This window comes from Diadema setosum, chromosome 20 (genome assembly GCF_964275005.1).
Source record: "Diadema setosum chromosome 20, eeDiaSeto1, whole genome shotgun sequence".
Lineage (NCBI taxonomy): Eukaryota > Metazoa > Echinodermata > Echinoidea > Diadematoida > Diadematidae > Diadema > Diadema setosum.
In genome coordinates, this window is record NC_092704.1 from 12,265,944 (window position 1) to 12,281,115 (window position 15,172).

At 39.0% G+C, this 15,172-nt stretch overlaps 1 pseudogene; it reads left to right on the forward strand.

The window, feature by feature from the left end:
- The first annotated feature begins 12,447 nt into the window (after nt 1-12,447).
- The window catches only part of LOC140243423 (uncharacterized), an 89,652-nt pseudogene continuing 86,927 nt past the window's right edge, over nt 12,448-15,172 (forward strand).

Genomic DNA, 15,172 nt, shown 5'->3' on the forward strand with positions numbered 1-15,172 from the left:
TGAAATTAGGCATTTCATTTCCATAATTTTTCCACAGCTGCATGCAGTCACCAGCTGCTGTCCGAAATACATCCTCAATCATCAGGCAATAATTGAGCAAACTGAGGCTGGATAGAACACTGATGGTTCTTTTCTACAATTCCTTTATCCAATCTATTGTCATGTATAACTTGATTTGTTTTTATGGCAATCTTACACAAAAGGACAAGGCTATAGAATCGATAGACCGCGAAAGTGGCAAAATATCATTGGGTTGGAATTGCCAGTGGTACAGGATTTACACGTGGAAAGAATGATGGTCAAGGTAAACAAGATAATGACCAGTAGGACTCGAACCTGTCATGTACTGCTTTCCGGGCAGCGACGCTACCACCAGGCTGTCCCTGGTTGCCGGTGTCACAGGCGATCCGTTCCGGCCAGTCGATAAGTTCCGCCCGGAAAGCAGTACATGACAGGTTCGAGTCCCACTGGTTCCTTTTTTCCGACATGTTTGTTAATTTACAGATCAGCAGTTGCGATCTTAACAAATTTTCATTTGTAGAGGGAGACAAACTGAAGAAACTCAAAAACCTGAGCCTTCACCCCTCTGATTTATTATCTTTCTTTCATTTATCCTATGCCTTGTCCGCCTTGGACTACTTAACATAACAATGTGGGAATCTGGGAGCTTGGGTGTTTGTTCCATGTTTATCGTGTCACTGCCGGCAACCAGGGACAGCCTGGTGGTAGTGTCGCTGCCCGGAAAGCAGTACATGACAGGTTCGAGTCCCACTGGTTCCTTTTTTCCGACATGTTTGTTAATTTACAGATCTGCTGATCTGAAGAAACTCAAAAACCTGAGCCTTCACCCCTCTGAATAATATCTTTCTTTCATTTATCCTATGTCTTGTCCGCCTTGGACTACTTAACATAACAATGTCGGAATCTCGGAGCTTGGGTATTTGTTCCATGTTCATCGTGTCACTGCCGGCAACCAGGGACAGCCTGGTGGTAGTGTCGCTGCCCGGAACTGAAACAGTAGATGACAGGTTCGAGTCCCACAGGTTCCTTTTTTCCGACATGTTTGTTAATTTACAGATCAGCAGTTGCGATCTTAACAAATTTTCATTTGTAGAGGGAGACAAGCTGAAGAAACTCAAAAACCTGAGCCTTCACCCCTCTGAATAATATCTTTCTTTCATCAATCCTGAGTTTGTTTGTTTTCTCATATTTTGTGAAAGCGCCATTCTCCTTCTACATTACTAGTATTGTAAAGTTTAGGATCATGACACGAATGGGAAATCATGTGTTTAGCAGTTTTTCTAGAACACTTTTTTTTTTAGAATAGTGTGAGTACATGTGTTTTAGAAACCCCTATTCATTTCTTGAAATGCCTTTACACATTCTTTAGCCGTTTTTTTAGAACACTTTTTTTTGTAGAATAGTGTGATTACGTGTGTCTTGGTAACCCCTTTTCATTTCTTGAAAATCCTTTACACACTCTTCACTTTCAACTCTAATAACCTTTGAAATGAAGAGGCTACTGTTTTGACAGCTGGTGTTCGTAATGGATAGAATATGTCGATAAAGCTTGCTTAATTTCAGTTTAATATAATTATCCCGTTATTGTTTTTGCCCCGTTCAATGTGCAGCTATAGCATGGCTTCAGTAGGTTAAGCGCTTGAATAGACCCTACACTACGGAGCCTCTTCTCTCAGTATACACTTTTCCAGACTACTACTTTCTTTCTAATAGCATTGGTTGGGAAAGTTCATTTGAATTGAATCATCTTAAAGCTCCAAGTCTTTTTTTTTTCAGAATCAGCCCTTCATTTCATATCCATTTCTAGCTACTCTTTATTGGTTTTGTGATACAGGGTCACATATAAATACCATTGCTTTGGAGTCAATAGGGTACAGAAGAGCTACTCGTGACGGAATGCAATGGTGCCTTGTTTCCTGCAATACCTACAGCATTACGTTTATAATCATGATGATAATAAGTGATACAGGATAACAATAATAACAATAACAATATTGTTGTTACTGATATATAGTAAAAAAAAAATTATATATCAATAAACACAGTATTGATAACTGATATACAAGGCCATGTTAATTATCCTTGATAATTATCCATGTTCTTCCCATAATATAACACTATGTGTTGATGATATTTACGAGTGCACGTCACGAGTCATGTAGTTCACGAGTTATATAGCCCACGAATCATACAGCCCATGAGTTTGAAACTGAGAAAACAAGGCCCAAAGTTTGATATTGATAAAACAAACAATGCCCGCGAGACCGACGTAAAGCCCAGTGATGTAACGTCGAATTCGTGATTCTTTTTTACTTCGTGTCGAACTCGCGGGCCTCTTCTGCTTGTTGTCGAACTCGTGGGTCTTGTTTGCCTAGTCTTATCAGAGGGATAGAGTTATTTCCCTCTTACTAACAGACTAAAGGGAATGGTAACATGATTACACAAAACAATGCTAAGTTAGACTCGAAACCCAGAACCGAGCCAAGGGCCCGGGCCCTTATAGGATCTTGAGACAGATTCACTATCTACCAAGCCAAATCATACGATTAGAACCTAATTCTATTAATACAAATTAACAAACCTTTGGAGTAACGAACCTTATTTCGTTTTGAGATTGCTGAACCATAGGAGTCTTATTTCATCTTTGGATTACAAACCTTCGGAATGTCGAACCTACAAAAATAGTCGAATCAACAAACCCTATTTCATGTTCGGCTTTACGGACCTCTAGGTACAGGGAATTAGAGTGATTAGTGTGATAACGAAGCTAAGGAATAACGAAGCTTATTTTATTTTCGGATGTACGAACTTTCAAAATGACGACCAACACTCCAATTAATCCCCCATGTGGCGTCTCACTGGCATCAATTAAAACATACAGCATGAAAACACACAAAAAAGCATGCTGTTTATATAATACAAAACACATTATACTAGAACTGGGCCCCGTTTTATGAAGAGTTATAATTGATTATATAGTTGATTTCTATCATAAGCCTATGACAGCCTGAGTGGTAAGGAAATTTATAATCGATTATATCTTTTGATAAAATGGGGCCCTGATCGGTCAGAGGGACTCTTTCAAGCTAATGATTATGTAATGATAATTCTTATTATTTCAATAGATTAGTCAGTATTGATATTCAGCAGTGGTATCAATAGTCAGTTATCATCACTGGATTGCTGATTATTAGTATGGAGACAAATTCATAGGAATTAGCAGTGAATTTGAAACTGTTTTACATCGTTTGTTGTATTTATTGTATATTAAGTGCGGTAGACTGCACGACGGGGCTTACACTTCAAAGTAGAATATATGTATGTATGTATATATATATATATATATATATATATATATATATATATATATATTCACAAGACTTAGCGCTCGATTGAGACGGACCCGCCATTGATAGCTCTCTTGGTTCTGCAGCCACGGCCCTAATCCCTCACAACCACTCCTTGGATTATTTTCTGCCTTTTCCTGCATAGCTTTTCACCTCCAGCCCCTTTGGTTTCAACCTGATTTGACGATTTTTTTTTTTTTTAACGTAAGCGTTGAAATTCATTAAACTCGGAATTTGTTCGAAATTTCTGAACGCGCATCATCAGTGCAAATGGCGACCCGCCTTACTCGAGCTACCAGTAAAGGCCGGCCAGTTCCCTCCAAACAAGCCCGCAACCCAGCCGTGCCGACGCCGGCCAGTCTCACTCGAGGAGCGATGATAGCGCACCTAGTGACCTGATTTTTGCGGACATACAACAAAGTATAACTCGTTCTTCGTCTACAGTTTGTGCAAACCTCAATGCTCTTTCGCAAGAGGTCGCTTCATTGAACACCAAATTGTCAGAACTAGATAAGACTCCTTAAGCATAAACTCTGACAAGATAATTGAGGTTGAGAACAAGAAGCTTCCAGAAATGAAAAGTAAGATGGCAGCCGAAATTACCAAGTTCCAAAACAAGCTCACGGCAATGGAGATTTACTGCCGTCGCGCAAACCTGCTCTTTTACGGAGTGAAGCAAACACCAAACGAAAACTTCGCGACACGTTTTGCTACCTCGGGAGAGACGCCGACAATGCCGCCAACATCGCCATCGTGAACGTTCACCGGCTCCCCCGACGCGACAACCCCAACGCTGCTTCCGGCCAGGTCAACGGGATCCCATCTCGAGACCCTGTCCCGCGAGCCGTAACTGCAAAGTTCGTCTATACTGCCCTACTTTGGCAAAAGGAAGCAAGTGATATCGACTATACATGTTACAAATGAAGAAAATATGTTTGTGGGTAGGCAATTCAACATTGAAATTTGTGATAAGAAATAATGTCGGTATTCGTGCAAGTTATATGGTGATGCAATTATGACAATTCGAAGAATTTTGGTATTCCCATAGAAACTCATTATTATGTAACTTGCTTCCTCCTTTACCACAGGATTATAGATTCGCAGCAAACACGAAAAATCTGGCAAAAGGAAGCATGTTACAATCATATCTAAGGATGTCACTTACTTCCTTTTGCCGAAGTATTTTAGGTTATGTGCAAATATAAATAATTTGGCAAAAGGAAGCAGGTGTTTGTGTGTATAATATGTACGTGTGTGTATGTGTACTTATTTGTGTTGTCACAGTCATGTACACGTACGCTTGTACAAATTGTCTGTGAACACATGGAGCAAGCGTGTTTTAGTAACCATGGACATACATTTAAAGTTAAGAATTCATCTTTTGTACATTTTAAAGCTTAATAACGATGGCCTATCATAAATTTTACATGGCTAATTGCACTGGTCAGGCAGGAAGTAGCAGAGAAGGAAGATGAGAGGAGCATGCTAAGTAGTAACTCTTCTTAATGAAAGAAGACTTAAAGCAGCTTCAAGTAAAATGGTAAGGAGGCTGATTTGAAACAATACAAACATTCGAAATATTACCTAGAATAGAGACAAGTGATTCCACCTGTGCAAACGACCTATCTCCCATGCTTTCGTAATATTTGGAACAACAAGCAATCCATTATTATGCATATTGAATTAATCGTGACTAGCTACACATGGCCTGATTTAGTGAATAACATTAAATAAGAGAGATTAAAGAATAAGTACAGATGTCATGAAGACGTTTCTGGCAGGATATTTCTTTTCATCTAATGGAACATCCACTTACACCTATGTTGATATATTTAGGGGCTGTGCAATCACATTTCTAAATATATTATTTTTGGTTATCATCAGTCACGTGAAATTGTAGTCTTATAAAACGTTTTGTAGTTTTATCGGGGAAATAATGGAATATGGCGGAGGCAAACCAGTCGCCACAGTATTTTTTTTTTTAATCGTTCTGTTGGTTTTAAAAAGTTTTCGAAAGTTAAAAAGTCTATTATTCAGAACTGATGGGAAACAGATTACCAATACAACTCAACAAAGTAATTCCTCTGTAATTATCCGGATTCGTATTTTCACCTTTATTTTTAAAAATAGGAATAATCACTCCTATACACCACTTAGCGGGTACAATTCCACTGTTTAGGACAAAATTGAAGAAAATCAACAAATATCGTGCGCATTTCCAAAGGGATATTTTTCAAAAATTCATTTCTTACTAAATCATTACCACAAGCTTTAGCATTTTCAAGTCATTAATCAATAATTCAACCTCTTCTCGTGTAATGGGTGCATTTAAACAATCGTCTTGTAATGTCACATTGACATCACCCAAGGACATCCTTTCCACTGGATGGTCCATGTGCATACTATCCCCTTTAACCTTCTTTGACTGTTTCCACTTACACCAATATCTTTTGCAGCCCGTAGCAAAAACTTACAAATTTCAGAGTAGCAATGATCTATTGCTTCCTGGCTTTCATCTTCAGTAACACCTTCCATAATTCCTGACAAGTGCAAGGTTAGATCGCGTAGCCGATAAAAGTATTCTCGTGCATGTTCACTATTCCACTTGAAAGACAAGTACCTGGACTGAGACAAATCATGACTGATCATGATTGGGGTATCACACGTTCTTACTTCAACATCAGCTTTATATTTTGTTGATTTCGTGTAGATTTTGATTGCAGAGTCATTGTAATGGGGCAGTGTACATCCGATAAACACCTATCAAAATATGTCAACATGAAAATTTTGGATGTTATGAAACAATTCACATGAAACAATTGCATAATCAATTGCGCTACTATATCCCATTCATGTTGAAACATGTGAAATTGCCAATACCATTATCATTACCAACCGTCCATTCACAATAACAAGACCCAAACTTTTACACAAATCAATTAAATGACTACCATTTTTATCTACTTTAACATCCATATTTTTACGTTCCAAGAGCGTGTCACAAGACATACCGATAGGTGACCGACTGGAAGCATCACAATAATTCAAACCCAGAAGGTCAGATACAAAATCATCATCGTTATCTAAATAATCAACAAGTGACCCCGTGCGAGCGTTGAAGTCCCCAATTAAACCATAAAGAACATTAAATTTACTTTTCATGTTTATCACATCCTGTACTAAACAATCAAAAACCTCATAGTTGTGATAAATTGAGCTGTCGCAAGGAAGACAACTCGCATCCAAAATAAACTCAAATCCTAAAACATCTTTATTTATCTTGACCCAGATGACTGAGGGAGAAGTGATTTCACGTAATCTTTCTGAACACACACAAATATGCTTTCTCATTAGTACATGCCATGAAACCCTCCAAATTTCTGACCACTTCGTCTAGGCAAGCAGTAATACTCATAATCACCCAAATAGGAATTAGACAGATCTATAGCATCAGTTAAAGGACAAGTTCACCTTCATAGACATGTGGGTTGAGTGAATGCAGCAATATTAGTTGAACACATCAGTGAGAGTTTGAGGAAAATCGGACAATCCGTTCAAAAGTTATGAATTTTTGAAGTTTCTGCTCACTCAAGGCTGGATGAGAAGACTACTATAGCTTGTGATGTCACATGTGTACAACGATATGAAGAAAGAATAAAGAAAATTCAACATATTTTCATTTTTCTGGCATAACAAAAGAACACCAGTCCTGACTTCTCTCTTTCAGAGGGCAGGGGAATAATATTACCCTTAACATAATATGTCAGTAACAAGTCGAAGATATGTGCACTTTATTCAAAAAGTGATGTTTCATGAAATTCTCTTTTTATTTTCCTTATATCGTTGTACGCATATGACATCATACACTGCAGCAGTCTTCTCATCCAGCAGTGGCTGTGCAGATACTTTAAAAATTCATAACTTTTGAACGGATTGTCCGATTTCCCCAAAACTTTCACTGATGTGTTCTACTAATATAGTTGCATTCACTCAATCCACATGTATATGAAGGTGGACTTGTCCTTTAACGTTCACACACACACGCACACACGCACACACACACACACACACACACACACACACACACACACATGAACAAAATGAGGCAGTGATGTATTCCACACAAAGAATCATAATCACAATTTTGTTCATGCTGATACCAATTGACTTTTGAGCAAGGAGGTATAGGGGCACCTGAAGCCTTTTCATGGGCCCTTTATTAAAGCAAAATCACAAAAGGGAGGAATAAACATTTTTTTATTGTATATACTTGTTCCCGTCATGATAGTTTGAGAAAGAATGTTAGTGACGAATAGATTTGTGTGTATGTCATTTATTCTTCTATTTTTTTATCCCACGACGTGTACTGACCTTGTGAGGAATTTTGGAACAACTCAACAGCAAACCTTTGCGGAAAATGATAGACCACCCCCGAATTAAATGAAAAAAAAAAAAGGTACATGGCTGATAAAAGGGTATACCAGTGTATCCTTCAAAAGACGGTTGTTGATCAGAATGTTTCCAACACTTCACGAGTGCTGAGCTCCAAATTGATTGATTGAGTGGTAGTAGTAGATACCATGGCAGTCTGGTACTTGAACGCTGTACTTTGTAATGGTTGCTACCCCTTTGCGCATAGTGAGTTGACAGACTTTATGCATTGATTTCTTTCTGCTTGTCAAATTTCAATTTTGTTCCAACTGTTATACGGTGTAGTCTCCATCAAGGCATCAGACAATAAAAAATCCGTAGCGAGTTATACTAGACTTTATAACCATCGTGATCAGCATGGGAAAGAAACTTCTGTTATCCAGCCAGTCACATTCTGTGTGTGTATGTGTGTGTGTGTGTGTGTGTGTGTGTGTGTGTGTGTGTGTGCGTGTTCAAACCACCCTTTGCTGTTCTGCTTTGTAGAAGTGGATATGAAAAGTACTAGCTTTATGTGTAGTGGTAATACTGATAAGAGTAGTCTTTAAAGAAACAACACTCTATAGTTTTGTTAGTAGTAGCCGTGGTAGCCGTACTAGTATCAAAGACTACATTCTTTTAGCAACGTTCAGGCTATTGCTGTTCCTCCTGTGAAACGGTGTATCTGACTTGACAAGATTGCTTTTTCTTTTTATGCGTAATTATCTTATCATTTCCAAAAAAAAAAAAAAAACCGTAAGTGATAGAAAGGTTTCAATTTGGGTGATTTGAAGAGAACGGCAGTGGCAGCGAAAACTGCAATTTGGTTTTTTTTTCTGTTTTTTTTTTTTGTATTTTGTATCATTTTTCTGATTGCTTGTCAGCCCAATTTGTAAAGAAGTCGCAGCCAAAAAAAAAAAAAAAAAAAAAAAACTTATTGTTCTTTCTTTTTTTTTTTTGGACTTGTCAGCTGTCACAATTTGTTCTTTTTTGCTGATACTAACTCGCCTTTGAGCAAGGGAGTATAAGAGGCACCTGTAGCTTTTTCAGCGGCTCTTACCAAAGATGTTAGCACTGAAAAAGTGAGCACAGACCTAGAAAGTGACACTCCATCTCGTCAGCGTGCGGAGCTTGTTCATCATCATTATGGCTAAGATGATAATTCTGGTTATTATTCACGGCAGAAAGCAACGTAATCTGTACACCGCTCCCATTGGATAATTTACTCACTTAATGGTAGTTACTTCGTATAGTTACTTCGTATAGTTACTTCGACTAGTATAGTCAAAGTACTATATAGTCACTTCGATCAACGAAATTGCTCTATTCGTGTATAGGCCATCAGTTTGAAATATGTATGTATAAAATAATGAGATTCTTCGGCCAGCGCTCTGTTGACACTGGTTGACTGATTTTGGATTGTTCCTGGCAAACCCTGCGTTTGATATATATTTTGATTTATGACTGATATTTCGGTCTCTGTTTATTAATAATGAGTCTCAAATAACGTGGTAGGCAGTCTCAATGAATTGATGTCTAAGCCATTATATCTCCAGCGAAGACACGTCAATCCAGTTTGAGGCAGGCTGGCGCAATATTGAAAACATGCTCGACGCTTACACTGATATTTTGTTGTTCCTACAAAGTCTTAAAATGCGCCAGGAGAGTGACAGGACACTAAAGGTGATGGAGGAATATTAGATACAGCTTACAGTCATGTCATCAAAGCGTTTATGCTTACGTCAATGCTTCCTGTTAACATTGACCTTATATGGAAATCTCATATTAGTAGAGCTTCAAAACTTCAAAATTTTCTGGGTTTATATGATAAGATTTCGGAATTGCGCCCCCATACAAAACTATATGCATGTAGGCCTATATTTTACTTATGCACATAATTCTAAAATACAATGCAGTAATGGGAAATCTGTAGAAAACAAGAATGGATCACCAATGTACCTTTTGAAATCTTTGGGGGGGGGGGGGGTTCCCCACTACTTTTTTATACTCACATTTTTTTAATTTCCCTATCTTTTCCCCCTGCTATTTTGAATGGGCGTACCAGATGATGATTTCACATCATGTACTACATAAGTCGATAGTGCCATGTATAGATTTGTGGAATTTAATGTGGTCCTTGAGCAGTTAAGCAGATAAATCAATATTCTGAAAAACCCATAACATAACGCACTGAGCAAGGATGATGATAACGGAGGCTCACATTATCATTCCAATAATGTAGCAATGTCATTCCATTACAATGTCACTTGCTTAAGAATTTCACCTGTTTAGATTATATGCATACTTTCTTCTTCTGTTCTGCTCTCTTAAGCACCCTATATCCTACACTCTTATGCGAAGCTACTACAACATTATCCTCGTTCATTGTGGTTTTTTTTTTTACTAATTTTGTAAACATTCCCATTCTTCATCACAGTGATTAATCACTGTAAATTATAAAACTCTGTGTCTAGTGTAACCAATATTTATAGATGTTTATTAACTACAGATGTCTGAAAGTCATCTGGAGGTAAGATGTCTGTTTCTTATTTCATATCAATATTAGGCCTGATATCAAAACCTTGCACATGTGCGTTTATCAATCTCTCTCTCTCTCTCTCTCTACACACACACACACACACACACACACACACATACAGACATATTATATTCATATTTATATGTATATTATATATAGGCGATCTGTCGAATTGTACATTTTGACGATGTGTATATATATATTTGCACTGGCTGGCAGCTAATGCGCTGCCTGCAATACCTTCAGTTCATTAAGCATATCATGATAATAATAATTATGGCATAAACTCTCCACCTAACCCGCTGCTCAAAATGACACACGTCACTGTTGCTGATGGTAATCCATCAACTTTAATAGTAGGACAATGATCATTTCCCTGTGATATTAGGCAACCTGTGGTCAGTTGGGGAATAAGGAAAGATAAAGGGGGACGGGTTACAAATTAAATGAAGCGGAAACCCTAAAACCATACATCACTGCGGTAGAGAGTGACAGTTTGAGATGCGATGGAGATTATAATGTATGTCTGCGCATATTAGGTCGTAGATAATTGGTCTGCTGACAAGGATTTATTCTTACATTCGGGCTTGACTCTTCGAATGAGCATATTTGCTTTATCATTCACTGTTAGATTAAAACACTTCTCTAGTATTGCCCCAGATTTGCCGCGAACGTTCAAAGTCAATCACGGGTTATTACGATATAACTTATTCAAGCATTATTGGCAGAGTGGCATTTTTAACGACAGCGGCGATCGTCTCGAAGAAGGTCTTGCGCTCATCCATGCAAGAGCTAGAGTCGAACCGGGGTGTGCAGCTGCAATTTGACTTCTGATTTCAATTGGTAAATTATCATTTCAGTTTCCGAGAATTATCGAACTATCCGTCTTTGCCATGTGATCGTTTGCAGCATGTTTGTAGTGAGTTTTCCTGGGCAAGTTGACTGAGAGCTCGACTTTGTTTTTGACACTCCTTCCTCATATTTAATGTTCACACAGTTGTGGTATTCATTTGCTAATCACATTAATTGATTGAATATATTGCCTATGTAAGTTTTTTTTTTTACATCAACATACATATATACATACACACATTTTTTATTCCTATTGTGATGATTCTCATTTTACACGGCTGTTCAACTTCTACTTGGATGATTGCAATTTTTCTATGCATGTGGGGTTGTTTTAATGATTTGTCTGTCGATTGCATCAGGTGCTTGTTAAATCATTAAATTATTGCCTAATGCGGTTAATGAAATTGATTTAAATTATATAGTGCAACATAAAGTAATTGAATTTTATGCGCTTAAGGCAACTGGATGTTGGACTGTTGACTGGGACGAATTCATATGCTACACAAAGTCGCTTTCTGTTTGTCTGGACAGGTTGACGCAAGAAGAAGTGGTTCTCCGTCAATCTAAATCGTACCCTCAGTATGCCGGCTACAAATGCTACATTTCAATCACGTTCAGAAACAGACATCATAAGCACAATACTGAACTCTGTAAGCAACGCAAACGCAACAACGCCAGAACTCTACAACGGGGACAACGCTGATGGAGTGTTGTCTGGAGATGGAAGTTGTTCTGATGGAGAATGGGTCTGGGAACCGGTGGTGTGGTCCTCGCGGGCGACAATACAGTGCATTCTCTCTCTATTGGGAATAGTCGGCAACTTTCTCGTCATGGCGGTTCTCATCCAGAGAAGAAAGGCAGCAACGCTAACTGATACTCTCGTCGGCGGGCTGGCTGCTGCAGACTTCCTGACGTCAGTCTTTATGGTGCCCGTCCCAATCCCGCGTGTAGTTCCGAACACATTTTTAGGACACGCAGCATGCAAGATACTGGAGTCGGTGTGTTGGGGTTTCCGTCGCCACATTGACACTCATAGCCGTAGAGCGATACATCGCGGTGGTTCATCCCTTCCGGCTGAAAAGCTGGATGAACCATCGGAGGGCGAAAGGGTGGATAGTCGCCATATGGGTGTTTTCGGCGGTGAGGGCCAGCCACATTACGGTCACGAGTGTTGTGAACCAGAGCACGTGTCGCTGTGAGCTTCAGCTCCTGCAACTTTGGCTGCAGGGGATCTTTGGCGTGGTGGAGTGTTTGGCATTGCTTATCGTTCCCGTAACCATCATGGTCGTCACCCACCTTTTAGTCGCGAGGGCGCTGCGCAAAGACTCGGCACGTTTGAGTGACCTCCTGTCTAAAAGTTCAACTCCTGCTCAAAACCTCATGAGGGTCAGGCAGAAAATAAGCTGGCTTTTCCTCACCATTCTCTTAGCATATGTAGTATGTCTGTCCCCAGATATCTTCGGCTTCCTATTGTTTACTCTTGGTCTTTTCGACTATTCTTTTCTGCGGAGTTCCATCTACCACGCTTTTGTGCTGCTTGCATTCTGCAACTCTTGCATCAATCCAATTATTTACAGCATACGCCTGCCGTCATTCCGGAGGGCACTCATAGAACTATTTACAGGCAAACCCCCCGGCAAGAGCAATCCATCCATATTTGGGCCAGAGAATCGCTTGTAAATTGAATGATAGTAGGGCATCCCGGCTCATACTGCTACATTCTCAATGATGCGCTTAATTTCTTGTGCATTTCGCTGCGCCAGAAACTAGCTGACACATTTTTTATATGATCAGCTCAGAATCGTGTCGTAATAATTCTTAGTATATAATACATCATCAAAATCTTCTTTAGGAAGTATTTTCATTTAGGGTAGTGTGCATTTTCACTGTAGTGTGCATTTGGAAAACGTATGTTAAAAATATCGCAATCAACAGTGTATCCTAGAACTGATCAAGTATTTGCTGTTCCTACCTTTAAGGTTAATTGAGATGAAACAGTAAACGTGTATGAAACACGTATTTAACATGATTATATCTTGTCAATCAATGACATAACTTTCTGTTGTGCAGCTGCGTTTACACCATGTTCCCGGCGGCCACGCCAGTCCCGTTTTAGGCCATTGTTGTCAAAACGGGATGGACGTGAGACGGGATGGGATGTGCAGGCGTGACAGGCCGTGATTGCGTTGGATGCCGTGTCAGAGTTTATACTGTCAAAAAAAAAAAAAAAAAAAAATCCAGTCCCAGTGCTAACGATAGACCTTGTAGGCCAAAACAAAACAAAACAAAACGGGGTGATTGCAGCAAAATGTGACAGCTCATAAAAGGCCGTAACAAAACTTGGTGGCGGTCCGTAGTAGGACGCAACGAGAAAAAGGCGCGGTCAGACTGGCAAAAGATCGAGAAGTTTAAAGCAGAAATTAACAGAGAATCTCGAAATATGACAAGTTTGATATCTACGGAAAGCTAAGAAGCTAGTTAAAAAAACTGGATATCTTTTAGACGATGTAACTTTACCCCCAAACTGTTTTTGAGATTGAAAAAACACCCAATTTCCATGACCACGTAGCTCCGTTCGCTACAAGAAACATCGGATTTGAGCGACGTCACCAAATGTGTATGAGCTGATTTGCCGTATGAGACCCGCTCTGGCAAAACCCGAAACTTCTCGGCAAATGTGATTTCGCGCTACAGCCCGAAAAAGGTCAAAAATGACCTACCTCAGGGACCAAATTGACATTTTGGTATCACGTTGTAGGGGAAATTTTCTAATTTCTGATTGATATCAACAACATTTCGAAATGCAACCTACAAAATGTGGAATTTTGAAGAGAAAAGTGGGATGTCAATCTCAAAAGTTGGCCAAAATCTTACGTCTAAAGACCAAATCGCCTTCGCTTACGGCGAAAATGACTGTTCTTTTGGCGATCGTGTCTTAGGTATTCTGCGTGGGAGTGATGGGAGCGATATTCAGGGTTTTGCTGTGGTTGAGATTATAGTGATGATGATGATAATGATTCTGGTGATGTTGATGTACGAACCCTTATGATGATGCAATTTATTTTGTGTGACCATGACGTTGACGATGGCGAGTACGACACGATCTGCGAGTAGCCTAGGCCGATGACGAGAGTGACACTGAAATGGGGGCTGTGCTCGCTCGTGCACAGGAGTGGTCTAAAGACCTGTATTTTATTTTTTTTTCCTTTTGCTTGTTCACTCGGGTTTAGTGCTACCAAAATTCGTGTCTCTGAAGAAACTCAACCAAAAGCTTGACAATAAGTTTGCGTCAGGTCTATTCTGTTCTAGTAGATATTAGATCTAAATGGCGATGTTAATTAAAAAGTTTTCATTTAGAACTCGATGAAATCCCATTTCCTTTGCTTATTTTTCAACTAATAAATTATTTAGAACTGTACTTAAATTCTGATGTACTGCGTTCAACATTGTGTTAAATCAATAAAAAAGAGCCTGCTGAGCAGGTGTTTCATTCTATCCTTTTCATTTCCTCCCTATCCTATTTGTTTCCTTTCTGTCACTTTCTTCTTTGACCCTAGATGAAAAAAAAAATCCCATCTTGCCATGTAAAGACAGAACACATACCATCATGAAATATCATGACATTAAACTAATAAAAAAAAAATATGTAAGCGATGGAATTTCTTGTTTGTGAAAATAAATCATACGTCAAAGGTGATTTCTTATGAAGCAGTTCTTTCAAAATAATGTCCAACAGCTTCGATAATGAAGCAAGTGAAATCTGAAAACTATTGTGGCAACAAGTGATATTGATAGGGAATTCTGACAAAAACTGTCACACCATTGGATGTTTGAATATGTTTGTTTTTTTTTAATTGGATAGGGTTATAAAACTAAACGCCACCGATAAAATCACAATCGCTCTCAATTACAATCTAGCAGGAGCAGTAGGGTAGGTACAACTCTGTAAACAGCTGATTACTTATGCATCGTATCCATGGGCAACTGCGGGGTAACGGCAAGAAGG